The sequence below is a fragment of the Hydra viridissima genome, unplaced genomic scaffold (assembly GCF_058129835.1).
Source record: "Hydra viridissima isolate aposymbiotic clone 2 unplaced genomic scaffold, HvirCarnegie_v1 scaffold_12, whole genome shotgun sequence".
NCBI lineage: Eukaryota > Metazoa > Cnidaria > Hydrozoa > Anthoathecata > Hydridae > Hydra > Hydra viridissima.
The window spans coordinates 15601593-15616323 of NW_028324311.1; the positions used below are offsets into that span (position 1 = coordinate 15601593).

Here is a 14731-nt window from a genome sequence, read left to right on the forward strand (position 1 = left end):
AAAAATTGAAAAGTGTTTTTTGGAACCATACTCTGGGGAGGGCTATTAGGGGTCGAGAAGGGTTTGCTACAACTATTTATTACAGTAAAAAAAAAAAAACCCTAATTTTTATGGTTACATTATGATTGATATTTTACATTTCAAAGTCATACTAAACGTTTGTTCATAGGAGATTTAACACCTTACTTTTTACAAACTACATTCCTGCAAATAAAAAGCTACTTTAAAAGTGCTTGTAGTTGTAAGCAACAACCGCGTTTTTCAGCGCCTCTATATAGTTTGGGCTGTGCTCTCCAACTTTTCTCATTCGCTAAAACTGATTGAAATCCTGATAAATGGATTCGAGAGCTTGTTCAGTCCAGTAACCTAAGCTTATAGAATAGTAGAAGTACAAAAGAAATGCAAGTTTATTTAATAAATATTCGTCGTAAATTATGCAAATTCTACGATTCAACTGTTGAAATAGAGTATTTAATTACTAAGTTTATAAATTATTTTTAATCAAATTTAAAAGTTATTTATTATACCAAAGACACCTTTCATGTTGATAAATTCAATAACATGTTGCTCAATTATGTGTACCTTCAAAGGAATTGTAGCCCTTAGATTTCTATAGCTGGTAGAGAACTCCTCTACATCTTTAACATACGTGGAGCTTAATGATTTTCCAAAACAACCATGGACTATTTTTTCAAAATCTCTAAGTACCTTAATATATTTGGCAGCGGAAACTCCAAGACTAAACTCTTGAAAAAACAGTTCAAAGCTGTCTATGTTTTTAAGCAATTTATGACAAGCATTGCCTTCCAAACGATGCTGCCCTTGGTAGGACACTCTGCATATGTTTATTTTAGACAGATATTGGTTAACAAACTGTAACCCACACTCCTTGTTTTCAAATAAATTTTTTTCAGTCTCTTTTAAAATTTTGTCTACAACACCTAGCAGTATATGTAGTCCAGGAATATTTACAAGCTCTATTATTTTTTTGTTTTTGTTGCCTGTTAATAAAGGGGGGTTAACAACATTAGTGTACTTTTTTGCTTTTTTTAAATTTGCACCATCAGCCATCCATTGGTCGTACAATGTACACAAAGACTCTAGAGTATAATGATCAGCTTTTTGAAAGTCAGGAGATGACGTCATGCAAAACGGACTAGGGTGTTTTGATGTTGCAGTTTGTTTTCCAACCATTTGAAGCAAAACCTTTAGATCTTCAGATACTGTGTAATCTAAGGATGAAATGTTTAGCTTATCCAATATTAACCACAAATTATGGTATTTTTCGTTCAATGAAGGCAAAATGGCCAATATAATAGTTTTGTGGACGCTTGAATCTTTAAAATCTTTGCACGCATACCCGTCACACTTGCTCAGTTTTTCTGGAACTTTATTATTTTTTAACTCTGGTTTCACGGTTATTGACAGTGTAACTTTTAGGAACCTCTGCCCTCCATCTACACCTAATTTGATATCAACATCATTTGTTTCTTGACTTCTGTGATGAAGTACCATTGCTACGAGTTCTTCAATATCATTGCAATACACAATAGGAGTATCTTTTTCTACCAATTATACATTCATAAAAAATCAAAGTGAATAATACAAATTGCAATCTAGCTATAAAAATTTTTTTTCGGAAATAGTTAACTTACCTCTTCGCTTTCCTTTAATTCTAATAGCAATGGGAGTTTATCACAATTGAATAATTTTCCAATTATTTCGTTGTTCTCAATCAGTTTAATATTGAAACCAGATTCCACACTTTTTCGTCCTGCCTCACTTCTCAGAAAACGTCCAACTTCAATCATGTTGCGATTACTTAGAAATTATAATAAAGTTATTACAAAAATTGGCTTTAAACTCTTAACAAATTTATCTTTAAAAGTATTTTTAAGCAACAAAAACTTACCTGGAATGTAGTTTTAATTGAAGTTTGTTCAATTTATCTAAAGAAAAGAAAGGTTTCTTAACCTCAGTCTTTCCGAAAGAGACAGTGAGTTGCTTTGGACCAAAGGTTTTCAAAGCTAAGGTGTTCTCTGAGACATTTGTGCTGAAATCTTTGATAGAGCTGGACAGAATTTTTCCTTGCGTTGTTGGGGATGTTGATTTTACAATGGCAGTCAAATTCTTTTGTCTTTTTAATTTCGTACAGGGATGTGGATTTCCTTGTCCCACTTGGGCATAGCAATGTTGACAAACTAGTCTTTCTGCAAGTTTATTTGAAACATCTTCAGCGCCTTGATAAACAAGCTTTCCCGAAACACATTCAACCATAGGGGCCAATATTTTTTCAATTTTTGATTTGAGCCCATTTTCACAAATAAAACATTCACATTTTTTCCCTCTAATAACTTTGGTATTCAGGTCTAAATTTCATACCACATGTATAGCAACTATAAAAACTAAAATAGCGAAACTAAATTTTAAATGAAGTAAATTAAACATCAATATAGTTACAATTACCTTCATAACACGGCCGCATAATGAAGTAAGGATCAGTCCCTGCAAGCCTTTTTCTACATTTTGAGCAAAGCATGGTAGGAAGGTCAGGATTATCCGCTGAATAATCTTTCCAGAATATAGTTTTGATATGGTTTGAGTAGTCTTTTTCTTTTTATTTAGATTTAAATAAGTTGTTTCAGGATTATTTATTGGTCTTAAATCCGTGCCTTTCCTGAAGTAGCAAATGCAAAATTTTTTTACAAAATCACTATGTTCTTTTGCATGTTTAGGCATTTTAAATGAATGCTTCAAATAAAAACTTCTGATATGGATTGATAATATTAGTATGATATATCGGTCATATCAATCAAATGTCAATATAATGGCTATAAACACATGTCAATATAATGGCTAAAAACATGCTTTCAGTTCGTATATCAACGCGTGCAAAAACATACTCATAGGGTTAGACCCCATTTTGCCGTAGAAGACTTAACTCAGCTTTTGTAAGGCCTTTTATTCGTAATCCTCATCTCCCTAATCCCCAGATTCATTGATAATGAATCGAATGATGAGTTTAGAAACTCATAGAATCAATCAATTTTAGCTGCCTTACAGAGAATGACATATTTTTCTTTATTGTTGGAGATGCAGGTAATTTTATCGTTTTCCGCATCTTTACCTAGAGCCTGCATAACGATATAATTTTCATAGCCTCTAAGGTTGTGGAATACAACAAAAAGCTTTGCGTTGTTACGCTCGCTCTCAGACTTAATAGACCTGCATTTTGAATGGATTGCTCCCCTATACTGATTTTGCTGACCTACCATTGATCTAGCAGTAGTGAGCAAACTTGTATTCCACCAAAGTTTTATCAAATATAAAGCTTTTTTTCTTTTTACCATAGAAATACTGTTCTCAAGGGGTCATCAACTTATCTAAACTCTCAAGAATTTAGTAGAGGTGTTGAACAGCACCATCCCCACGGTATAAGAATGGTCCCTTAATTTGTCCATCGTGACTCTTACATAACAATAGCTACGTAGGACCTAATTTGATAAGATACGCGTTGAGCTCTTTTCAGGCTTGGCTGAAGCATCTTCTACTTGCAAGTTTAGACACTCAAATTCCGCATATATAAAGAAGAGCACTAGTGTCTGCTTGTATTTATTCAGAAATTTTAAGATAGTTTTTCCTTCCTCCGGCATGAAAAATCCTTTTAGGCTTTCGCTTAATACCAAGGCAATCCTTACGATGTTCTTTCAAGAGGTCCTTTGTTGAGAATACATGAAAGCAGCGCTCATAAGGGTGTTTCACTCCATAATACTTATTATGTTAAAAGCACGAACCAGCCAGGCTATTGATCAGAGCATAGTGATTGTCTCTGTATTTCCTTTATCCGATAATAATAAGAGGTTTGTAATAAGAGGTTTGTAGGGTCATCCTTCTCGCCTTTCTTGACTTCCTTCTAATATAACCTCTCTAATATAACCTTCCATCTTCCTAATATACATCGAGTGCAACCCATTACTCCATCCGAAGACATTTAAAAACAGCCCTGGGTCAAGACGCTCAAATTTTTTGACAAGTTATCATCACCGGGAAATCAATCACTATGAAGTTTAGCTCACCCAGGTGCTGCCTGTAATTGCTCTCACTTTCATTATGGCATTTTGCAAGATATTTTTTGGATAGTATGGCCCACTCAATGGATCTGTTATCTGTGTTCCTCACGTTGATAACTTATCTCCTTGGTATACCTTTTTGTGTCTCCACATAGCTACTACCTCTGAACGGCCTATACTCTGCAGGGCTAATTAATATAAAATCGCATCGTTTTATTGACCAGCCAGAGTTAGCAGACGTGAAAGGCATCATCTTTTCCGTTATCAATCTTTCGAATATTTTGCGAGACTTCTCAACATCGTCTTTGTTTGGGATTGGTACACCTGCGGCCCACAGATATGTAGTAGTGGTTGTAGCATTGGGCTCATCCTCAGCGATCTTGCCTCCCCTTTCAAGTACTAAAGCAAACATATACGAAACTTTCCTCCCTTCCTCCTCTATCTCCTCCTCCAAAAGTTCTTGATTTCATGGGTAGAATCATTTCAGTGGGGAATAACTCATGCTTATGTCCTTGTGGTATGGTGGCTATGTAATTCTTAAGTTTGTCGGTACTCTTGTAAATTTCTAAGTTCGGTAACTCTTCATTGCTGAGCTTATGATCTAAAGACTCGTGTTTCTGATCGGTTGGCTCAGCCTTTAATTTTATTAGTTGGCGGATGGCAACTCTTATGGTATTATTCCTAAAAACTCACTTTCCTCCTTGCTGAGCTTCTGATCAGGCTCATCTTTTTGATAGGTCGATGGCAACTCTCCTGGTGTTAAACCTATTAACTCACGTACTTCCTTGGTGAGCTTCTAATCAAGAAACTTGTGTCTTTGATCGGTTGTAAGAACATGCTCAGGCTAATTTTTCTGGATGATTGATGAAGCTACCTGTTTCTTGAAGGCTTTGAGGTACTCGTCTAAAGTTATTATTTTATCTCTGAGCAAGATCTTTAGTTCATGTACTACGACGCTGTCCATGTTTTATGATTACTATCTATACTATATATAATATCTATTTTGTCGATGTATGAAACGCACTCCTTAAGCCACTAGCAAACCGCGCCAATCGCTTAATGGTTAAGAGTGTCGACTAATGATAGAACATAAGCCTAACCAAGTCGCAGGTCTGAGCCCATGGACATTGAGATGACTTCATATTACTTAATAAGACTTTTCACTAGCTCTTCGCTCTGCTACTTAATGCCTTTTCTGGCGTTTTTTTAGTTTATTAAATACCTTTATCACCTAAAAACCCTTTCAAAGAAATTGACTTTCTCAATACTCACTTTTTTTTGTTACTGAAAACTATAAAATCATGTGTCCTGAAACTCCCATTAACTATAATACTTGCCAGATGTAACTAAATAAAGAGTCTAAATCTTGTTTGAAAACGTTGATAAAATACCATTTTACTTTTTCAGTTACTCTTTTGTAATTCTCGTGCTTTAATCTTGTGTTTACGCCAGAGCTTAGCTCGTCCGCTTCAGTAAGAACTTTCTGACTTTTCTTGGTCTTAAACTTTTTAATTAGCTCTCTAACTTCGTATAGTTCATCTTCGCATTCATCAAAACTAAATTTTTGAAATAACATTAAGGTGATTTTTCTTAGCTATCAAAAGAAGCAGTTTAGATGAAACATGGAAGTCGGGCCGATGTTTTATAATATTTACCAGCTAATTAAATGTCTTTAATGCTATAAAGGAAATAAGAGAGAATAGGAAGCATTAGAAGAAAAAGTGGCCCGAGCCTTTAAAATGGCGTGTTCATCCACGTAACTTTTTTTTTTTTTAGTACAAAAATACACAACAAATCGCTGATTTTCTTCATCTTGAGTTAAATAACTTGACGATGGGTTTTGTTTTCTACGGCGAACTATTGCCATTCTGGTTTCAATCATATAAAAATGTCTTTTGGTTGATTAAAGACGCTATAAAACATGGTATTCTTGTGAAACATGCGACTCCTTGAATCACATTTTTCATTTTCACTATTCGATAAAAGTTCGAAATTTTATCGAGTAGTGAAAATGGAATTTCATAATGCTCTTTGCAAAAAATCGAAAATTTTTGAAACATTTTTTTAAAAAAAAGACAGGTACCGTGGTGTGACGTAAAAAAGTCCTAGTTTTCGATATCTCAATTTATAACAGCGAATTAATACTAATAAATAATGAATTCGAATTCTTGCTTTTTGTAAATATTGTAGAATAAAAAAAAAATTTTCAGTTTCACCCTATTTTAGGCGTGAATACATTCAAAAAAGTTTTAATTTAAGCTGTAATATAGTTCGAGGTGATGACAAAAAGAAAGTACTATAAATTTATTTGGAATAAAAGAAAGTCCTAATAAGTAAAAAAGAAAGTCCTAATGTTTAGTATTATATATTTCTTGAATATTAAAATGACTAATACACTATACATTTTTCTGACAGAGATTTATTAATTCTACACAATAATATAAAATTGAAAATTCCTTTCCATTATCTACAAATAGTTTTACTTAGTTTTAGACTTTTTAGCTGCTTTTTCTTGTTTTTCTTTCAAATATTCTAGCGGAATTCGCTTTCTTTCCTGTTTGTCAAACTCCTCTTCAGCTTTTTTTCTCTTTCTTTCTTGCTTTTTCTCAATTCTCTGTCTTTCTAATTCTTCTTTAGCTCTCTTTTTCTCCTCTAAACTAGCAATATATTCGTCAGATGTAATGACTGATGAAACTTTTGTTGCTTGTTTTGGTAATTTTTTTCTCTGAAATTCTTCTGGACTAACAATTATTGACTCGAAAACATTGTCATTTGCTTGCAAATGTTCTTGAACTGGTGCTAAAACTGTCTCATTAATTTCAATTGCTGATTCTGGTTGTGTTAAGTTCTCATTACTTACTGGAATTTCCTCTAATGGCGTTTCTAGAACCATGTTCTTTTCTCGAGTTTTGGGATCAACACCCTCTATTTTGTCCATTTTCTTCTGCCAGTAATAAAATAAGGCTTCTTGTTCTAATGCACCTGTTCAATGCATAAGATTACGACGGGCTCTAAAAGATTTTAATTGCTCGTGTGTCATACCAGTTTCTAAATCATTTTTGGCCTTATCAATTGGACTTAACAGTTCAGCTATAACCGGAGTTTCGGCGGATTCTTTAGGATCCCTTTGAATTTCATTTTCTTGTACACTTAACGGGACTTTTGTAAGATCCAAATTTTCTAATAAAAAAGGACACAAACCGCAGCAATTAAATCCATTTGGTATTAAAGTTGGATTTTCCTGTGTTTTTGCAATTGCAGTATGGAGCAGGGGCGCAAATGTCCTTTTTGGTAGAGCAACTCCAAGGTTTTGCATTCTCCATTCTGTGGCTATGTCGGTCCAAATATCTTTTGCAACATGAAAGTGAACTCGGTCCAACGGTTGTGCAAAATGGGTGCAATTAGGTGGCAAACAAATGATGACAATACCATTTTCTCTGCAAAATTGTCCCAAATCTAAGGTCAAATGTGATTTGTGTTTAACAAATGTTATTTTTCCTTAAAAATTCAATGAATGGTCCAGATATATAATCGTAAAATGTTTGGGACATCTGGTAACCTTAGGCTAATTTACCCACAACCCAATATTTAGGAAAGTTAGCTGCAATTTCTGGTGGAATTCGCCTTTCATATGGATACAAAACCAAAGGTGGTGCAAATAAATTACTTGCATTTACTGTTATAATAACTGAGAAACTTTCTTTATCACTATTTGCACTGATGTTATACAATCGTTTATTTTTTTTTGTCCAATTGCATTTTTAATAGATGAACACAGATCAAAAGATGACTCATCAAGTTTCCAAATTCGATTAGGATTCTCAAACACAGACAATAAATCATTTTTATCCATACACTCTGTTATTTTTTTGAACCACACTTTAATATCTTGTTTGGAAACAAGTGTTCTGTGTTTTGGATGTGTCTGAGCCTTTCGAATCGAAGGTGCTGAGTGTCTCTTGAAAAAATAGCGTACCCAACGAGTGCCAATTACTTTTTGGTCAAGATTCATTTTATGTGCTAAAATAGATACACCCTTAAGAAGAAGTTTCTTTGTGACTGGCATACCAACATTGGCCATATCAAATTGCCAATTTTTATGTTTAACTTCTACGGTTTTATCAAAAGTTATTGGACGGCCTATTAGACTCTTTGCTCGACCTTGCGTTCGTTGAACAATGGTTGTCTCAGGTATTTTATAAAATTTAGATGCTGTATATATTGTCATAGTCTTCTTTTTTTATTTTATCCAATGCTTCATCTATATCCTGTTGTGAATATGGCTTGTAAGACAATTTATGGCCTAATACAAAAAATTAAATTATTTTTGTAAGGCTAGGACTTTCTTTTGTATACGGTAAAAAAGAGGAAAAAAGAAAGTCACATCAAATTTTTCGTAAAAAGGTTAGTTTTACGTGTAAATCGATCGTTTTAACATGCAAATTCCAAACTTACCACGTTCATGTGCCATTATTGATCAAAATATTTTTTTAACAACAAGATTTTTACAATAAGAAACCTGGCTCTTCACCATACAATTTTTGACGCAATGTTCAATACGGCACCAGCTTATATTGACTATTTACATCTCAGTAGAACAAGTACTTTGATTGGCAAAATTTTCCAACAATCCAGTCAATTTTTTTATGGAAAGTTACTTCAAAAACATTTAGTTAAAATAACGAAAAGTATTTTCTCAAAATAATTATTTTATGATATGCAAAATTTATCATTTGTTACATTAGGACTTTCTTACACCATAGGACTTTGTTAGGTCACACCGCGGTTTAATAAAAATAAATTTTCACAGGGGGTTAAGTTGAAGTTTTATACAGTATTGTGAAAAAGTTAAGAACCACTAAATAAAAAAAAATATTTTACCAAATAAATTTAATTAACTTTTATTCTAAAGATAATAAAATAGTCTATTTTTTTAAACATGTTAAACAAAACATATGAAAAAAGATTATTTTTTTCTTTTTGAAAGTTAATTAATAGAACCTGTAAAGTTAGGGATTAAATATTATGTTTTAATTTTTTTTTTATATATTTTTTGTGTGAAAAAGTTAAGAACCACATAGAATTTTTTTGTGCTAAATGCAGCGGAAACGTCTTTTTTAACATATCTTTACCTTTTTTGTTTATATATTCTATTAATGACCTTAGTCATTACCAAAAAACCAATAAAAATATTTAATTTCAAACAAAAAAAAATCTTTTCTTTTGAAAAAATGAGCAGAAAAGCTATTACCTATGAAGATCGTGTAAAAGTGGTGCATTTTCACAAGGAAGGTAAATCCGCTCGTGAAATTGCAAAAATAATAAAGCGATCACATAGTTCGGTGCTAAAAATCATCAAAAGATTCAAAGAGACAAAATCTTACGTTGATTGCCATCGTTCTGGAAGACCGCGTTTGACGACACCCAATGATGATCGCCTTTTAATCAGGTTGGCGAAGAAAAAACGAACCATGCCGTTGCATGAATGAAGAAGGGAATGGAAGCTTTCAAATGGACGTTAAGCATTGGCATGACTTGTGCGTAGGAAACTATTAGCTAAGAATATGTTATGGAAAAAAGCTGTTCTAAAACCGCGACTTACCAAACAAGATATAAAAAATCGAATCGAATTTTGCCAAAGCGTCAAAGAATGGTCTAAAGAAAAATGGAGGACAGTAATGTTCAGTGATGAGATGAATATCGAGGTTGATAACCAAAAAAAAAAACGAATTATGATTAGCAGGTAGTCTTCAAAAAAGTATAATCTCGATTGTATCGTTCAAAGAACAAAACAAGGAAGCGGCTCGGTTGGAATATGGTGGTGTACGACATATTATGGTCTCCGTATGTTTAAATTATTTGATGGTTGATTCAACTCTATTTATTACGTCGATATTTTTAATAACAACTTGTTACCGTCAATCGATGCACTTGAGCGAAGCCTTCCGTTCGTTTTCAAGCAAGACAATTCACCATGTCACAAGGCTAAAATTGTCTCTGAACGGTTCAAAAGCAAAAATATTGAGCGCGTAACTTGACCACTAAATAGCCCTAATCTAAATTGCATTGAAAATCTTTGGAGTTGGCTTGATAAAGAGATTTCCGAAAAAACACCAAGGAGCCATGAGGAGTTGCGCAATAATTTACGAGCAATACTTGGAAATGTTCCCAAACATATCTTAGAGAATTTAATAAACTCAATGCCCAATCGTACTAATGAGTGTTGAAAAGGTATTGTAGAATTACGCGGTATTAGGTAAAAATTACCGTTTTTTGTTCCATGGATCTTTCCTTTTTCACAATTTTTTTTAAAACAAAAATTATTTTTATTTGTCTAAAAGTTTTTATTATTATTATTATTTATTTTGTTTGTCTGTTTTCTAAAACTTATTATTATTGTTTTTCTCCCAGAAAAATACAATCGGTTAAATAAAAATTTAAGAATAGAAATAAATTATAATTTTTTTTTTTTGGTGGTTCTTAAATTTTTCACAATACTGTAAGAATGTCAATAGTTTAAAATGTATTTTGTTTTGTAATAAACAGCTTTGGCTTTTTAAAGATGATTACAGTCTATTATCAATAGAAAAACTTTTCAACTTTTTCCATAACAATTTCAAAGATATTTTGGTCTAAATGATGGTCTAAAGAATAATCCAGCTATATCAAACTTGCGTCATAATAATTTAACGCGAATTCCCATAACGTTATATTTTTCGAAATCTTTATTACAAAAATTAAAAACCAGGTTGTTAATACTTTTAAAACAACTTTAAAAAAAAAAAAAAACATTCAAGGTAGCGAATTTTAGCGGTTTGTAATTTATTTTTATATTTTCGACTTCAAATTAAAGCACTTTCTAATGATTTTGAGTCCGAAGTTTTTATACAATTCTTAAACAGCATAAAAATCTCTATCAAAATCAGTTCTAAAAATAGAGGAACGAAGGGGGTGGAGGGGGAGAATGTCAAGTAGCGCCAACATTTAACATACTTGTTCAACTCAACACTGATTGAAATAAGAAAAATTTAGAAGCAAATCTTAACTATTTATAATTGTAAATACGTTGTGTTAATCAGGTTGTTTTTTTATAGTCTATAATTAGTTTTCATTAGATAGTATTATTCACTTAAAAGTTTTATACTTCTCAAAAAACAAAAAAAAAAGAAAACTATGAAAATCACGTACAATAATTATAACTTTGATGTTTCATAAATTTTTTAGTTTCAAAGTTCTTACACAAATTGCGATTAAAAAATTCTTTTGTTTGCTACTGACAATCATTCATACTTAATGCTTTAAATACTAAATAATTGCCTCATCTTCACCAGCTCAAGAAAAAGTAATGTTTCATGTCATCATCAGTAACCTTGAATTAAAAAAATTGTTGTTGCAATTTATTATTAACAAGTAAATTGGTAACTTCAAATATTTATTGTAATAAACATTATTGTTATAAATTTTATTATAAAGTGACCAAAATTTCGCATATCGCGAAGTTATAATTATTTTGTTCTCCCATTTTTAAAGTTGGGAGAAAATGGGTTTTCAAATTTAGTAAGTAATTTTATAACTTTTTTTCTAAATAATTTGTTTAAACAAATTATTTTAAGCGCGAGTTATTAACTTTTAAAAAATTTGAGCTAAAACTTTGAGTAATTTTTTTTTTAGAAAAAAAAGTCAAAAACTTCCTTCCAAAGTTTAAAATTGGAGTTAGAACAAAATAATTCCAACCTGGCGATATTTCAAACAAAATTATTTTTCTGGTGTAGTGTAGAATATGCTTTAATTCTAGTGACTTTTTTTTTTTTTTTTTAGACAAAAAGAGCAGTAACAAAACAACTTGGTAAGGAATGGAGTTTTAAAGAAATTTCAAGTTTTAAATTTAATTTGAATTTATACGCTTTTTAAAACCTATTGTTTTAATTAAAAACACGCCCAGCCATGCCATGAAGCCAACGAACGCCAATGGACACCAATAGAAGCCAATGGACGCCTATGGACGCCAATGAACGCTAATGGACTCCATTAAGGGAAGGCACGCCAAAAGACGCCATTTGTTGTTTGCTGTTTAATTTTTCTTAAGCAAACTAACGAATTGTAATATGAGCTAATTTTTGCATCTTCTTTATGGTATGTAACTGCAGATATTGATAAATATTATTAGTTATGATTAGTTTTAAAATAATATTGCTAGATAACGGAAAATAACGAGAAATACAGATATCCTAAATTAAAAACTGCACTTTTTTTTTTACCTCGAATAGTTCGATTGATATTGATTAATTTCAATACCTTATCAAAAAGATATTGAAAACTTTTCAAAAGTTTCGATAATTTATCAAACTTGTTTCGATAACATTTTCGATAACAAATAAAATTAACATTTAACAGAACAATAAAGTGACCTAAAAACAACATTTTCGATAATAAATGCTGTCTTTTAAGCGTCTGCTTATCGAATTAATTTCGGTACGCAGACTTTTAAAGGACCTAAGGAATAATCCTTTGATCAATTAAAAGCCATATCACTGTTACTTATATAATTGAGTAATAAAGTCGTATGAATTTCATTTTGTTACTAGTAAGCATTGTATTTTCATTCCGAATCGGCTTTTCTGATCAATAGAGCTCTGCAAATGAATAAATTTGATATTAATGGCATATTAACGGTATTTATATCAAATTTATTCATTCGCAGAGCCCAGAAACAGCTTTAGCGATTGATTATTTGATGATGCATTAGTAAGCATGCTAGAAAAAGTTGCTAATATGCAAAGAAATAGTTGCTCGCTTGCTCTCACTGCAACTGCCGTAACGGTTTTAAAAGAAGTGACTGTTTATCATGCTTCTGACATTATCAAGACGCTTCCGACATCATCAAGACGTTTCTGACATCATCAAGACGTTTCTGACATCATCAAGACGTTTCTGACATCATCAAGACGTTTCTGACATCATCAAGACGTTTCTGACATCATCAAGACTTTTAATAACCGTGGATTTGAAAAGCTGTTTTAACATTTTAAGCAACTTTCATAAAAAAACTTTTACAAACATTTATTAATTATACAAAATTAAGTAGGGAGACTGTTTTCGATACGATTTGTAATCTCGTTTTCTGCTTGGTATATATTCTTCGCCAAAGCGATGAGAGTTCCTTTTCGCGTTAACTCGAGCTGGGTAACGTTCGAAAGGCAAATCCCTTTCGGAGAGATTCTCACTTAAAACAAAAACAAAACAAAACTTTAATAGGAACTGCAATTACGAACATAATAAAAAAGCCTTCTAAACCAAGAAAAAGTAAAACAAATGCCATTTTAAACAGGCGGCGACAATTTATCTAACACGAAGTTTTACAAAGTCTGATGTTTTCAAATTAAAGTTTTTAATTTTAATAAATGCTCTGTTTATTGGGGGTCTTCGAATTATGATTCAAAGTCATGGAATATACAAAGATTCCTAATTAAAAGCTGACGAAAGTGAATTTCGTATTTAAGAATGATAAATGAGCTTACGCTCAATGCAGATCAGAAAATACCAGATTCTAGAGATCTTATTTGATAGATACGACTCGTGTTTAAAAGCCAAAACTTCGTTAATCAATATTTCTTCTGGTTGCAATTTAATTCTTTATTTCTTCTGATTATCAAAAATTTCTTCTTCTTTTTCTCTTTTATTCGATGTTTTTTCTCTTTTATTCGATTTAATTTCTTCTTCTTTTTCTCTTTTATTAAAACTTCTTGTTTATCCAAATATTTTTCAATCACGAAAAGTTCTCTCTTTAAAATTCCTCTTAAAAACTTTCTGTAAAAAAACTCTCTTAAAAACTCCATCTTTCTCTCTTTCTGTCCCTCTCCGTCTCTTCTGTCCTCTCCTACTCCTGCTTCTTTTTTTTGAGCTTTTAATAGTTTTTGCTTGTTTCTGGTTTCGATACCTATTCATCATTTATTTTTATGGTAGGTTGAAAAAGTCTCCGTGAGTACGTCTTTTCTCAGTAAATTTCAACTTTTTCTTCTTTCCGTTTTATCATTTATGAGTATTCTTGTTTACGCCTTTTCCCAGTTGTTTTTAACTTTTCTTAATTTCTCTTTATCATTTATTTACATGAAGAGTGGACTAGTCATCTTGTGTGTCTTTTAAAAAGTCATACAAATCCATATTTCGAAGCAAATATTTTTTTTCACAAAAGCAATTTTTGTTTTGCTCCAAAATGCACATTTTTAAACTTAGTTTTGCTGAAAAAAACAAAGCTTGTGCAAATGCAAGAACAAAAACCTGGGAACAGAAAAAAATCATTTTGAATTAGTTTGAACAACCTCATATAGTTTGCTTCCAGCTGACTTTCCAATGACTATTATCTACGTAAACTACTTTTTACAACATTTCGTGGATGAGCGTAAAGCGAATATTGCGCGGGGTAGTTACTTTCAAGATCAAATCCGGACAAAGGTATTTTCAATAAGGACAGCATCAATATGATGTGGGCGATTAAAATGTAGTTTGCATTCTTTGATTTGAAGCGTATCTAATAAACCTTTTTTTTTATTACAATTTATCTAAACTTTTGAGATAATTTTTGATTTTGAACAAACAATTTAGTATGGACGTAAGCCAATTGAGCTGTAGTTTAGGGTTCTGTTCTTGCAAAACTAATACAA

General features: G+C 31.9%; 2 pseudogenes; both read right to left on the reverse strand.

Moving 5' to 3' along the window:
- Positions 1 to 223: 223 nt before the first annotated feature.
- On the reverse strand, positions 224 to 2739 carry LOC149881496 (uncharacterized; annotated as a pseudogene).
- A 3810-nt stretch (positions 2740 to 6549) lies between these two features.
- Positions 6550 to 7434, reverse strand: LOC149881497 (uncharacterized; annotated as a pseudogene).
- Between the last annotated feature and the right edge of the window lie 7297 nt (positions 7435 to 14731).